A 15,359-nucleotide genomic window follows, 5' to 3' on the forward strand; every position below is an offset into this window, starting at 1 on the left:
CTACTGGAGTCTTTACTCCTCTGTTCTCTGGGCACTATTGAAGCTTGGTGTGCTGCTGTCTCAGCCAGAATATGCTTCACACTCCTGACTTTTGATCTTTTCATAGCCTGGGGGGGGAGGGGTAGAGTTGAATTCTATTCATGTCTAGGAGTCACCTTCTACAGCCTAGCAGGGTATGGATAAGCATGTTAAGATGTTAGGGATTAGGGATTAGTCTTGTCTGCACTTAAATCATTGAGTTGTTAGTTCATGAAATTGCTCTATCTGTTGCCCATAAATTCTTTTTGGAGAAATTTGAGGATTCATGAGAATCAGAAAGTGTTAAATCTTCCATCATGTTGATCACATTGTGGAGCATTAGAGCTTAGTCAGGCACTGAAGACACCAAGGTCATTCACTGTATCCTGGGCCAGTCATTGGTTTTGACTTTCATTCCAAATGATACTTTGATCACCCAGGAAGAGAAAGTGAGGTTGATGACTATGTGCAACTCTGCCTTACTTAAATCCAATTCATGTGAAAATCAAGACATCACTCATGATGTCATTTTTCTCCTTGAAAATGAGGTGAAGGCTGACCACCAATAATACATGATTTAGAAATTTTCAGTCTAGCAGCAAGAGCATTGGACTAGGAAGACCTCCATCAAATGTTCCCTCAATATATTCTAGGAGAGACTTCTGATTCCTTCAGTTTTTTGTCTTTTATTCCCCCCTTAAATTAAGATGATTTATATTGTTTATATTTTATATTTTCTCCTCTATCCATCTGTTATTTTCACCTCTCCTCTTAAAAGAATGCAAGATTTAGGAGAGGGTTTCATTTACAGTTTTTTTAATCTCCAGTTCTAGAAAATTGCCTGCCACATAGTAGATGATTAATAAATGTTCGCTAAATTAAATTGAATGTGTACCCCTTAATCATGGGTGTACCCCAATGTTCTGTCCTGGACCATCTTTTCAGACCATATTTTTGGTTTATATTTTTTCACCCAATGACCCCATCAGATCCCATAGGCTTAATTATCAATTATCTCTTGTACTAATCACTCCTAGATCAATGCTAGGTTTCTGTCCTGAGTTTCAGTATTTCGCTTCCAGTCGGCTAGTGCATATTTAAGACTAGATGGCATACATAGAGGAGAGCCATAAAAATGCCCATGAGAATATGGAGTGTGTCTTGTTTTGGAACAGCAAGAAGACTGGATTCTCAAAGGACTGAAGATTATGTGGGAGGTATCAAAAATTTAGAAAGGTGGGAGAGTTCGACTGTAAAAGATTTTAAAGGCTAAAGGATTTTATACTCGATACTATAGATAAGAGGGAGCTACTGGACTTTATTAAATTGTATAGAGTATTGTGGCCAAATCTATCCTTTCAGGAAGGTCACTTTGAAAACTGAGTGGAGGACAAGAGAGGACAAGTGTCTACAAGAGAGACTTGTAGGCAGGCCAAAACAGGCTAATGATTTAGTTCAGGTGTAAGATGATAAGAGACTACACTAGAATGTTGGCAGTGTCAGAGGAGAGAAAGGGGCATATGGCAGAGATCTTTATAAATTATATATAAATTTATAAATCTATAGACTTTAGCAACAGATTAGATATGGGGGTGAAAAAAATGAGGAGTTGAAGATGGCACCTAATTGGGAGCTTGAGTGGCTGGGAGGATAGTGGTGCCCTTGACTGTAATAGGGAAACTTTAAATGAGGAAACATTTGGAGAGAAATGAGCTCCATTTTAGACATGCTGAGTGTGGGATATTCATTTTAAGATGTTTAACAGACAGTTGACAATGCAAGCCTAGAGGTCAAAAGAGAAGCAACTACAGTATTATTTCTGAATAGCATATCAGTTTCCAAATCTTATATTTTCTACCTCCACAACATCTCTTGCATTTTTTCCCTTCTCTCTCCTCACATGGCCATCATCATAGCTCAGATTCTTCTCATCTTTCTCCATTCACTACAATAACCAACTAACCAATCTTCCCATCTCCAATCTCTTCTTCATATACATGCTAAAATATTTTTCCTGAATTTTAAGTTTGATAAATTTCCTTCCCTACTCAATAAACTTTAATGATTCACTATTAACTTTAGGATAAAAGACAAACTACTCAGAATGGCTTATAAAGTCCTTCAGTACCTTTCAAGCTCCATTATACATTATTCCCCTTCCCCCAGTCCAAGAAGTCCATAGTCCAAGTAGACTGATCCTATTGCTGTTTCTAACACCTCTTTATCCTAATGATTATCACTGGCCATCCCAATTGTTTGGAATTCATTCCTTCTACACCCTAAGCTTAGAATTCATCATTACTTTCAAAACTCAAACCCACATAAAGGTTTTTCATGATTCTCTTTCTGCCCCCCAAATAATCTTATATTTAATTCACACATATTTTAATGTAATTATGTGTTTATGCACTGTCTCCCTGATAGATACAATCTATTTAGGGGAATGTACTGTTTCTTTTGTGTCTTTGTACACTCAACACCTAACATAGTACCTGATGTATTGTTTTAGTTCAGTTGTTCAGTCATGTCTGACACCTTGGACAATACCTGTTAAATAGTAAGTACCTAATTTATGCTTGTTGGCTGTTGACCTGATTAATGTGTCTTTGTTTCTTCATCAGTAAAGTAAAGCTAATGTCTAACATGGCTTGATGCCTTTTTAGTTCATGGATGAATGCTATGAAACATCACCTCATCCAGAAAATTACCAACAGCTAACAGAAGTCTCCAGGCTAATGTGAAGGCTATTCTTTTAACATTTCTCCTGGTGCTGACTCAGCATCTTTGGTTTCAAACAAGGGACTTCAAATTTTAAAAAGGCTTTTTCTAAGCTATTATTGACTGTGCACCTGTTTCCCCAAATTCATTTGAAGAACACCTTCTACTTTTTCCTCTCCCTGCTACTCCCCTACTTACCCCCTGTAAGAGCTGAATAAGAGCTGATGCAAAGAAGTTCAACTTTCTTTGAAGATCTTCAGAAAATGAAACTAAGGATAAGAATAGAAGGCTAGATAAAACAAACAAAGCTCCTGCCCACCCCACCCCCATATCCCTAGGTCACATTTTTTTAAAAATACATATTAACCAGCTCCAAAATCTGACACATGCTTCTCTGCCCTTTCTACAAAAGTACTTGATATGTGGTCATGTTAATCACAAAAAGCAATTACATATGTTCTCCCTGCCCCCATAGAGCAAACATGGGAGCTTAGGTGGAAGAATAATGGCAAATAGACTTGATTGAAGGAAAAACTTTCCAATGATTAGAACTCTCTGAAACATTGATGGGTTTCTTCTAGAGGAGGTGAGTAGAAGATATTAATGAACATAGTCATAAGCTAGATGAATTCTTTTTGTAGATCTAAAGAAGGTTCATATTTCAGTATTAATTGTAATAAATAATCTCTGAGATCAATCATAAGATTTGGTGGATTTCCCTCACCCTCTAAAATATCTCTATATTCATTTGCATGCAATGATAACAGCAACAGCTAGCATTTATATAGCATTTTAAAGTTTGCAAAGTATTTTATATGTTTTTCATTTGATAATCAGAATAACCCTAGGAAAAATGATAAATGATCAAGGAATACAAATAGGTAGCTTTTCAAAGAAGAAGTCAAAGTTATAATATATTCAAGCATATAAAAATGCTTTAAATCATTAATTAAAGAATTATGTATTTGAAAAAACTTTGGAATATTATCTCATACTTATCAGATTAGGTAAAATGATAGAAAGGGGAAATGACAAATATTGAGGGCATGTGAAAAAAATGGGACACTAAAATACTAAGAGGGAAGCTAGGCGGTACAGTGGATAGAAGACCTGCCCTGGAATAAGGAGGATCTGAGTTCAAATCTGCCCTCAGGCATTTACTGATTGAAGGACCCTGAGCAAGTTACATAATTCCATTTGCCTCAGTTTCCTCATCTGTAAAATGAGAAGAAAATGAAAAAACCCTCCAGTATCTTTGTCAAGAAAATCCCAAATGGAGTCATGGAGAGTCAGAGCTAAAAGGACTCAACAACAATAATACGTTTTGATGGAACTGTGAACTAATCTAACCATTTTGGAGAGTAAGCTGGAATTATGCCCAAATAGTTATAAAATCTTGTATGCCCTTTGATTCAGTAATACCACTTTTAGATCTGTTTCCTAAAGTGATCAAAAAAAAAAAGGAAAAGAAGCTATATGTTTTAAAATATTTATAGCAGTTCTCTTTTGTGGTGGGCAAAGAACTAGAAATTGAGGGGTTGCTCATCAATTGGGAAATGACTAAAAAAGTAATAGATGAGTGGAATGGAATACTACCATAGAAAATGCTAAGTAAGTTGATTTTTGAAGGACATTGAAAGATTTGCATGAAATATTGAAGGGTAAAATGTATATAACTAGGAGAACACTATAAATAGTAATAGCAATATTGTTCAAAGAATAAGGGTGAACAGCTAAGTTAATTAATTACAAAGGAATTAGAAGTAGAAGCTATCTACTTTCAGAGAAACAAATAATAAACAATAGGATTTATATAGATAGTTATATGCATGTGTAAATATCTATATATGCATATATCTATATGTCAAATGGTGACCTTCTCTAGTGAAGGCTGAGAAGGGAGGAAAGAAGGAAGTTCAGAACTTAAAATGTGGCAAAATATAAATTTAATAAAAAAATAAAAAAAGAACAGTCCTAGGAGGTAGATTCTATTATTATCTCAGGTAGACAAAATTTAAATAACTTGCCCAGATCATACAGCTAATTAACTATCCTAAGGGAGGATTTGAATTTAAGTTTTCTTTTTTCCAGGTTCAATTCTCTGTCTGCTCTGCCACCTAGCTGCTGATAATAATAGATAATAATAATAATAATAATAATAATAATAATAATAATATATTACTTAAAGGTTTTCAGGAAGTTTAATTTACATTATTCTATTTGACAATTTCAGTTCTTTTTTAGGGAGTGATATTCCCCTCTTTATTTTGTAATTGAATTGAAAATATTTGGGTTTTTGGTGTCTGTTAATGGTAGGAAACTATACATTTAAGAAATACATTTTTTAAAAATTAGCACCATTACCATTACCAAATCATGGAGTCCTATTTGTCCCAACAGTAATTCTGTTCTTTTTTTCCCCAAGGCAATGGGATTAAGTAACTTCTCTAAGGTCACACAGCTAAGTAATAATTAAGTGTATAGGTCAAATTTGAACTCAGGTCTTCTGATTCCTGGGACAGTGTTCTATCCACTTGGTCATCTAGCTGCCCCTTGTTCTCAGTAATTCCTTAAGGCTATGCCTATGTGTTGATTGATGAAAATGTTGCCAATAGATCACACGAGTCAGTCAAGATCTTGGGAGGAGGCCCTACCATATGTCCCACTAGGTGAGAGTGCCAGGACAAAATGTTTTTGACATCTTTTTACTGTGGTCAGTATTCCAGGGAAAATCCCCAAATGAGTTAGTTTCTTTTGCTACATGCCCCCAATTTCCCCATAACTATTCTTTTTGTGTTTCCTTTTGTTTGGAGCCCTGCCAATATTTGTCATTGCTGATGCTTTTGTAGATTTGGTCTCCTGAATTCAAGCAAAGGACTAAGTCGATAATTTCTGGAGAATTGAGAATGAGGTCAGCCAGGTGGTCCAGTGGATAGAGTTGTGCTTGGAATTGAGACCTGAATTAAAATCTGACTTCAGACCCTTCCTAGCTGTTTGACTGTGGACTAGTCACTTAACCTTTGTCTTAATCCACTGGAGAAGGAAATGGGAAATTAGTATCTTTGCCAAGCAAACCCAAAAGAGGTCATGAAGAGAAAAACATGACTGAAACAACTGAACAACAGAGAATGATCAAATATAAAAAGGATTCTTTCCTGTTATGTTTCTATTTTAACTTACCAACCTTTAATAAACATGAATGTATTGGCATACAATGAACAAAGGACAATTAAAAATGTACTGCATAGGAAATTATGAACTTCTGTTACAGCTTGTTTTCTTTTAAACATTTACATTAAATTTGACACTGTAGTAACAAAACTGGTTTATCTGTTCCCTTCTTAACTCCCCCCCTTCTTTTTTATGCTTTTCTATAAGTTTCATAAATTATTTTATTGATGTCTAGTCTTTCCCTTTCAGAAGAAAAATGACTGAATGAATTGTGATATATCAATTAATAAAATATTATTGTATCATAAATAATGACAAGTGTGAAAAATTTAGAAAAACCTGAAAGAAATGATACAGAGTTAAATGTTCAGAGACAGAAGGACCATTTAACGGGTTGGCTATGATGACAAAGGGCAGAAAACAACTTTGGAAAACTATGACTTCAGAGGACTAAGAATAAAGTGTGCCTCCCATCATTTGCAAGAGAGATGATTGTCTTGCACACATATACACATATAATTTTTCACTATACTCATAAAGAGATGATCTACATCCACAAAATTAATATGATATAGTATTCATGATATATACTATATAATATATCACATGCACACATACATGTAAACATATATGCATATATTTTCTTTACATTTGTGAACATGTTTTTCCAAGTAGAATGGAAGCTCTTTTTAGGATAGTCTGTTTCTGAATTTGTCTTTGAATCTTTAGTACTCAGCACAGAACAAGTGCTTAATACATGTTTGCTAAATTGAATGAAATTGAATTGGACAATATAAGACCTTCATACAAAGCAAATGTTTATAACCAAATGACTTTGTGATGAAAACTCTTGTTCTTCTTGGTGCTCTCCAGTGATGTGTACAGTGTGAGGAAAGAGTACTGTACTAGGAGTCACAATCCTATCATTCAAATAACAGCTCAGTCTCTTAGCACTGGTGTGATCTTGTATGTCTCCCATACTTTCCAATTACAGATTCCTTATCTAGAAAATGAAAGGGTTGGATTAGGTTAGAGGTGCTCCATCTTTTGTTTCCGTGTGTATGACATGAAGCACTCTGGTAGTCTGGTGAAGACTATGGGTAGTGTCTCAAAATTTTTTTTTAATTTTTTAATTTTTAATTTTTTTTAAGTTTTTGCAAGGCAAATGGGGTTAAGTGGCTTGCCCAAGGCCACACAGCTAGGTAATTATTAAGTGTCTGAGACTGGATTTGAACCCAGGTACTCCTGACTCCAGGGCCGGTGCTTTATCCACTGTTCACCTAGCCGCCCCTTCAGAATTATTTTTTTAAAAGAATGAAGTGAAATATGTAGAATTACAAAGAATCAGTTATATTGAAATATATTGTCTGGTCTTTAAATAGTACTTTAAGGTTTGCTAAGCATTGTTCATATGTTATCTCATTTGATCATCAAAATATTTTTTTCAAAACAAAGTCTGGGATCCTGTTATGCTCTAGACCTATGATCCCAAGAAAAGCCTGTATATATGTGTGTGTGTGTGTGTGTATGTGTGTGTTCATGTGTATGTCTGTGTGTATACACAGATTATACATATGTAAAATATACTTATATGTGATCTGTGGGAGTAAGTATGTATATTCTCATATATCTAATAAAAACCAGGAGCTCCAATGTATTTATATCACTCACAATCTCATGATTATTTTCTCAAATCTATAAACAAAATGGTTCCAGAGTTTATCATCCAGTATTACTAAGCATCCAATTATGCTGAAACATCATGTTATTAGTTCTAAGGCAATGAATAAATGAGGATACTTATTTAATATTTTTAAAATTTTTCCTCTATTCAGATACTTCATTACTTCCTTCTCATATAAAATTTCAAATAGTCATAAATAGAAATGAAAAAATAAAATTTACCTTCTTCCAAATCATTCTCTTAGCTATTCTTATATGCTACCAGAAGATGGCAGGCAAAGTATATGCAGGGAATAGAATTTTTCCTAGTCTGTCGATTACGGATCACAGATTCCTGGATCATTTTTGCTTTTGAATTATATTCATTTACTTATTTTATTGATAAACATGAACATACACACATACTCATAAGGTAAATACAATAATGTATATATTCAATGAACAATTTTATAAACTATTATAGAAAAGATATAAAGATAGTCAAGTCAGGAATGTCATACCATTGTAATCCCGGGTTTGAAACACAATTATCTCCTCTTTGTGTTATTGTGTGTGTGTGTGTGTGTGTGTGTGTGTGTGTGTGTGTGTGTTTGTGTGTTCAGAGTCAGGAATATAGTTAATATATGTGATGTCTAATAAAGACATCTATTGATAGATTGATAAATAAGGGTGTAGATAATAGAAAGATAAATAGATCTATAAATAAATGAGCTCAGAGATCTTAGAAAAACACAAAAAGGCTTGCATGAAATAATGAAGAATAAAATGAGCAAAAGTAAGAAAACTTTGTATATAACAATACTGTTTTAAAAATAACTCATTTTGTGGGTGGCTAGGTGGCGCAGTGGATAAAGCACCGGCTTTGGAGTCAGGAGTACCTGGGTTCAGGTCCAGTCTCAGACACTTAATAATTACCTAGCTGTGTGGCCTTGGGCAAGCCACTTAACCCCATTTGCCTTGCAAAAACCTAAAAAAAAAAAACTGATTTTGATTATTATAAATACCCCAATTAACTTCAAAGGATATATACAGCACTTTCTATATCCAAAGAAAGAATTTACATATAGAATATGTATAAAGTAGTTTTATGTATGTATATGTATATGCATATATATCTAAATTATACATATATAGATATAATATATATGCCTAATGAATGGCATATATATTGGGGGGAGTAAAAAAAAAGACCAAAAAGTTACATGATAATCTCATTATATATTGAAAATGGATAGTAAGTTGTACATAATATATTTGCAATTTCGTATACAGTCATCTTTTTTCCTATTCTAAAATATTATGGAAATTCTTGTTTTATTTCTTAAGTTCAGAATAAAATAAACACAAATTTTAAAATAACTATGTTAGGATCGGGAAAGAATAAATGATTAAGAGAGATGGATAGATAAAGCAATAAATGATGATCGAAAGGTAGATAGAGAAGATTTAGGTAGATTAGATAAGTAGATAGATAGATAGAACAAGCATTTATTAAGGGATTACTATGAGACAGAAACCAAGTTGTAGCAATATCAATTCAAGCAAACCAGATACTCTCATAGAACTTACATTGTAATAGAGGAAGACAGTGATATAAAGTAGTGCTGAAGAGAAAATTGGAGGAATTAATATCTCATACCCAGTTTCAGGAGATTACTACATGGCTGTGACCACTAGCAAGATAAGATGAAAACTTACCTAGGACAGATAATAGATTCTGGGGTGAAGTTTGAGATTCCAATGATGGGATGACCTAAAAGCTTGATATATGGACAGTTGGGAATTACAGAATCTGTGTTCACATCCTCCTTCTGACACATTGTTTGTGTACCTTTGAGTAAGTCCCATAACTTTCCTGGGTTTCAGCTTCTCATCTGAAAAAGGAGGGCAAATTAATGACTTCTGAGATCATTTCTAGATCTAAGTCCATGGTCCTAAAAATGAAGTTCCATAAATACTATGAAATACACTTACACCTAGAAAGTAAAGAGTAAGAAAATAATTATTTTGTTCTCAAGTCCTCCTCCTTTATCCACCTCTCTCTTTTCTTGACAGTTAAAAACTTATCTTTGTCTAATTAGCTAATCAGCTAATCTTTGCCTTTTTCCTTGTCAAATTCAAATAGAAATGGAACATTTAATTTATATGTAAGGATCCTTCCCAGTCACATATTGACTTAATTTTTAAATATGTTATCTCTGTTTTATTGCATTTTAATTTATTTTTAAGAATATCTTCCAATTACATTTTACTCTAATTCCATATATTTGACATCTCTGGTATAGATGACTGGTCATTTTTGTAATTTGTTGTCTTGGTTTTTTGGTCATTTCAATTGTTTAACATTTAGTGATCCCATTTAGGGTTTTCTTGACAAAGTTACTGGAAGGGTTTGTCATTTCCTTCTCCAACTCATTTTACAGATGAAGAAACTGAAACAAGCAGGGTGAAGTGACTTGCCCAGTTAGTAACTTTCTGTGGTTACATTTGAACTCAGGTCTTCCTGACTCCAGGCCCAGTGCTCTATTCACTCAACCACCTAATTTATCATGTGATGATCATGACATCAGGAAGGTGATGACATGACACTCATGTGAACTGAATTTCCTTGAGGGGGTGTTGTATTAAGTCATCAGACTCACTTTCTCCTCTGGAGTCATCTGGGTCCAGTGACTTGATGTAAGTCAGGAGGACTGGAGATAGCTCAGATAGGAGGCAATCAAGATTAAGGTCACTCGGTAAGTATCAAATGTCTGAGAGGTCAAATTTGAACTCAGATCCATCTTCCTGATTCCAGGTCTTGGTGCTCTATCCACCCCAACACCAAAATGCCCTATTTATTATATTTTAAAGAACCAGAAGAAGAATGCTTTAACCATTTACCAACAGTAGTATAAATATTATTCTCTGTATTTGAGCTGAATTCTCTTAAAATTTAGTCATTATCATTTACATAGTTGTACTCAGTGTATGTACTATTTTTTTAAATTCTTCTGAATGTTTATTTAAATGGTTGGTTGGGGTATGTTTTCCTTGAGAGATGAGGGAAAATCAGTGAGTTGTGACCCCTTCCAGGGAAGGCCCATCATCTGAGAAGAGGTTGGATAAAAACTAATCATTGTATTACAGAACATTTGAGTTTAAGGGTAACTTTGGAAACCATTTGGTCCAATTTCATTTTACAGATGAAAAAACTGAGCCCCAAAGAGTCATTTGCCTGAAGTAAACAATTAGTGACAGAACCAAGAGTAGAATCTGATTGTTTGTCTTATTTTCTCTACACTATATCATGCTACCTCTTTTTATCATGATAAACACAGAAAATAATCAGGATAATAACAATATTCATAATTTTTAAAAGCACAGTTTAAATATTTTTTCCATGGCTCCCTCTGTGATCTGCTAGCTAATATGATAACTGACATATATGGACATAAGTATCTTAGTTATTGAAATATCAGAGCAAACTTTAGGTATTTCTGCTATGTGTAGTTTTGATATGTGTCATATATTATTAATTTTAAAACTGACCTTTAGTATTTTCAGGTTAACAAAGTGACTTAATACAACTTTTTTGTTCAATATACTTTCTGGGATAGGTAACACAAACCCCATTATTTACAGATAAAGGAACTGTGGTTTCAAAAGTCTGAAAGACTTCCCAATGATCATACAGAGAAGTATTTGCAACTGGATTCTTCCTGACTCCAAGATTTCATTTATGGGTTCTGATTACAGCCTATCATGCCTTGGTCAATGGTTTCATGAATTAATGAAATGAAAAATTAAATTCACAATATGGTGGCTAATCTTCTGGGGATTCATCCTCTTTGCATTTAGCCAGACTGCTCTTTAGACAATACCCACAGTTTGGTGGAATATTTGTTCTTCAAGTCTCTTGAACTTGGTTGGATTTACTAGAATTTGCATCTTGCTGGCATAGCCCTGAAAAATCTAGAATCACCTTCAGTCCACAATGAGGCATCTGAGTAAAACTTTAATGAAGGCACCAAGCATCATTTATAAAGGCATGTTTTTATCACTTCTTAATATTTTTTCTCATTATTGCACAAAATATAAGCTTGATGGGCAGCTAGATGGCACAATGAATAGAGCACCAGCCTTGGAGTCAGGAGTACCTGGGTTCAAATCCGACCTCAGACACTTGATAATTACCTAACCACGTGGCCTTGGGTAAGCCACCTAACCCTTGAAAAATATAAAAAAAAAAACCTTGAAACTTGCTCATTGTGGCCTGTTTCCTTCCTTTTTTGCTGTACATGGTCAATGTTTTGTTTTCTTATTAAGTTAAGATGTTTGTGAGAAACAGAGAAAGACAGAGACATAGAAACAGAGTCATTTTCCTTTTAAGCATAAATATATACTCATTGCTGTTTGTGAGAGACAGAGAGAGAAAGAGACAGAGATAAAGACAGACAGACAGAGACAGAGACAGAGACAGAGACAGAGACAGAGACAGAAACAGACAGAAACAGAGTCAGAGACAGATAGACAAAGACAGGGACAGAGTAAGAAAACCCTAGAATAGAAGAAGCAAAAAAGAATAAGAAAATAGATGGATGTGATCGATTATTTCATCAAGAAACATTTTATATTACAATCTCCAAAGGAGACATAAAGACAAAAATCAAATAATGTGACCCTCTTGCTCTGAACCTCTTTTTGGTTTGTACATATGATCAGATCATGGTTTGAACTTTTTATTATGAAATGAATAATAGAAAAATCATTTGTGTCACACACTGTGCTAAGCACTGAGAATAAGATACAAACAAACAAAATAGTCAACTACATTCTAGTAGTTGAATACAATACATATTGGAAAATTTTACTCAGAGAAGAGTGTTTTAGAAAGGGAAGTCTAAGGAAATGATTATGGGGCAATAGGACAACATGTCCTTCTAGGAATATTAGTGCTGATTTGATATATGTTCTCAATTCTAGAGTTGAAAAGTAGAGTTGGGAGTGGGTGTAGGTATAGTGGGAAGGTGCAAAGGAACTAAGAGCTGAGTCTTGGCAAATTAAAATGAATAATCACTAATCAGAGCTCATGCTGCCAGAATGAGAGTACAAGTTCTGGTTCAGTAATATCTCATGATAGTAGTTATAAGACAAGTATCTGTTCATTGAGAAAATGTTTGACTGGATGTAGATCAATACATAGGCAACACAGATTAATATAGGCAAATAAAGTCCACAAAAATCCATAGCAAGTAAGGTTAGAATCATTGATTTAGATAATGTGGAATATGCAATCTTGTTCCTAACCAGTCAGTTCCTTCATTTTGAACAAGAGACATATGATTTATTGGTTGAATTTGTTGTTGTTGTTGTCGTTGTTGTCTGTTTGTCTTATGGTCCCACAGCAGGTTAACTAGAACTTATGTGGAATATTTATGGGAAAATATTCACAAGAAACAGAGAAAAAGAAGTATGATCTATGATATGGAGATGAATTCACCAAAATGCCCAACATGAATGTTAGACTCAAATCTAAAGTTTTAGTTTGAATTCAAAAAATGTGATTTGGAACTTTGGATGAAATCTATAAAATTGATTTTCATGATCTTCTTCCTCTGGTAGCTTGCATTCTTTTTCTACTCTTGTCTTTCTTCCTTTTACCAATACCCATAAAGAATAGGAAGACGCAAAAATAAAAAGGAAAGAACATAAGAAAAGAAAACCTTAGTGTTTTTTTCTAAGTGAAAATGACTGTGTGAATATTTAACAATGCATCTCAGACTAAAAACTCATTTAGCATCTAGTAAAATTACCAGGATATTTTTAGAGATATGGAGAGAATATGTGTGATAGGGGATAAGGAGGACAGAAAAAGAGGGATGTTTTTGGTGAATGGATTCAATTTTTATTTCCCATTGAAATAAGATCCTCAGGTAATAGGGTCCAAGAATAGGTTCTCTGAGTGGTTTGAAGAGTGATGAAAAGATGGGGAAAAGTTGCTGTGATGAGTGGAATATAAAATTAGAGATAGAAAAATTTTTTTCTTTCTTGAGGGCTCAGTTGAAATTATTAAGCATAAATTTATAGTGGAACCATAGTTATGGCTTTGTGATTCTCTCCACCTCTATGCAGAATGGAAGTAGAGATAGATGGTGAGAGAATTCCAGGAATGAGGATTGACAAGGCAAAATTGCCAAGGGAGCAAGATATTTGTGTGTGGACTATAAGGCTGAACTAATTTATAAAAGGGTTATAGTTGGGGAAGGAGAGCAATGTAGCCACTGCAAAACTGATAAACTGAAAAATATCTAAGGGTTGAAGAGCTCAGGCAACAAGATGAAGAAGAACAAAGAATAGGGTTAGAGCCAATATACTCAGTAGGGGGAATTTGAGGATACCTCTCCATCCAGTATTCAATACTGCTTCATATTAACATACATTATTGAAAATAATTTTTAAACCTATTTGATTCTGTAATAATGGCATGCTCCCTATATTTTTTTAACATGAATTGCACAGCAACTTTATCATATCACTATTACAGATATGATTTACCAACTCTAAATCTTTGAATCTAATTTTTTTTACAGATTAAAAAAAAAACATGGGACCAGTTAGGTGGTGCAGTGCATAGAGCACCAGTCATTTAAATTCGGTCTCAGATACTTAATACATACTTAGCTGTGTGACCTTAGGCAAGTCACATAACACCATTGCTTTGAAAAGAAACAAAAAACAAAACAGAACAAAACAAAAAATACCTGAAGTTCACATGGGGTTAAATAATTGTCTCTGAACTTAACCAGGCTGTTCTTTGTTAGAATTTTCAGTAAGACAGAATCAAGTATATATGCTGCAGACAGAATTTGAACTCATATCCTGGCGCTGGAGTGTTTTTTCTAAGGAATGCTAGGGGAAGCTAGGTGGCACAGTGAATAGAGCACTGGTCCTGGAATCAGGAGGACCTGAGTTCAAATCCAACCTCAGACAGTTAATAATTGCCTGGCTGTGTGAACTTGTATAAGTCACTTAACCCCATTGCCTTAAATAAAAATTAATAATTAAAAATGGAATACTACTTTTCTAATGTGTTCATTTTAAATCTTTGGGAACCACAGCATGTCAAATATTATAGTGGCAAACTGCATGATTCTTATGATTTTAATAAGAATACATTAGGAGAATACTGAAGACTTGCTCATGTAGCATCAATTGTATGCATGAGAAAGTTTTCCCAATAGAAGTCTTCTGATTTTAAAATATTTTTTCTTCATATACACAAAAATTAATAACAACACAATCTTATTTGCAAAGATAGTGAAAGCAATACCTATTTTTAAGTTATCATCCTGGAAATTAGGAAGGCAGCAGAGAGGATAATGTCTCTCTAGAAGAAAAATGATTTTTTATTGCATCTAAGGGTAAAATACGAACCACTAAGTTTGGTATTTAAGGACCTACACAATTTGACTCCAAATTAAAAAAATTTCTAATAATATTTCAACTTTTTCCTCCTTCCTGTACCCTGCATTCTAAAATATTGGACCATTAACTCTTTGCTGACTTTGCCTATATTTTTCTACTTCTCAATATCTGTTATCAATATCCTTGGGGAGGCTAGGTGGCATAGTGGATAAAGCACCAGCCTTGGAGTCAGGAGTACCTGGGTTCAAATTCGATCTCAGACACTTAATAATCACCTAGCTGTGTGGCCTTGGGCAAGCCACTTAACCCCATTTGCCTTGCAAAAAAAAATACCTAAAAAAATATTTATCCTTGGTCAATAG

The sequence above is a fragment of the Macrotis lagotis genome, chromosome X (assembly GCF_037893015.1).
Source record: "Macrotis lagotis isolate mMagLag1 chromosome X, bilby.v1.9.chrom.fasta, whole genome shotgun sequence".
Taxonomy (NCBI): Eukaryota; Metazoa; Chordata; class Mammalia; order Peramelemorphia; family Peramelidae; genus Macrotis; species Macrotis lagotis.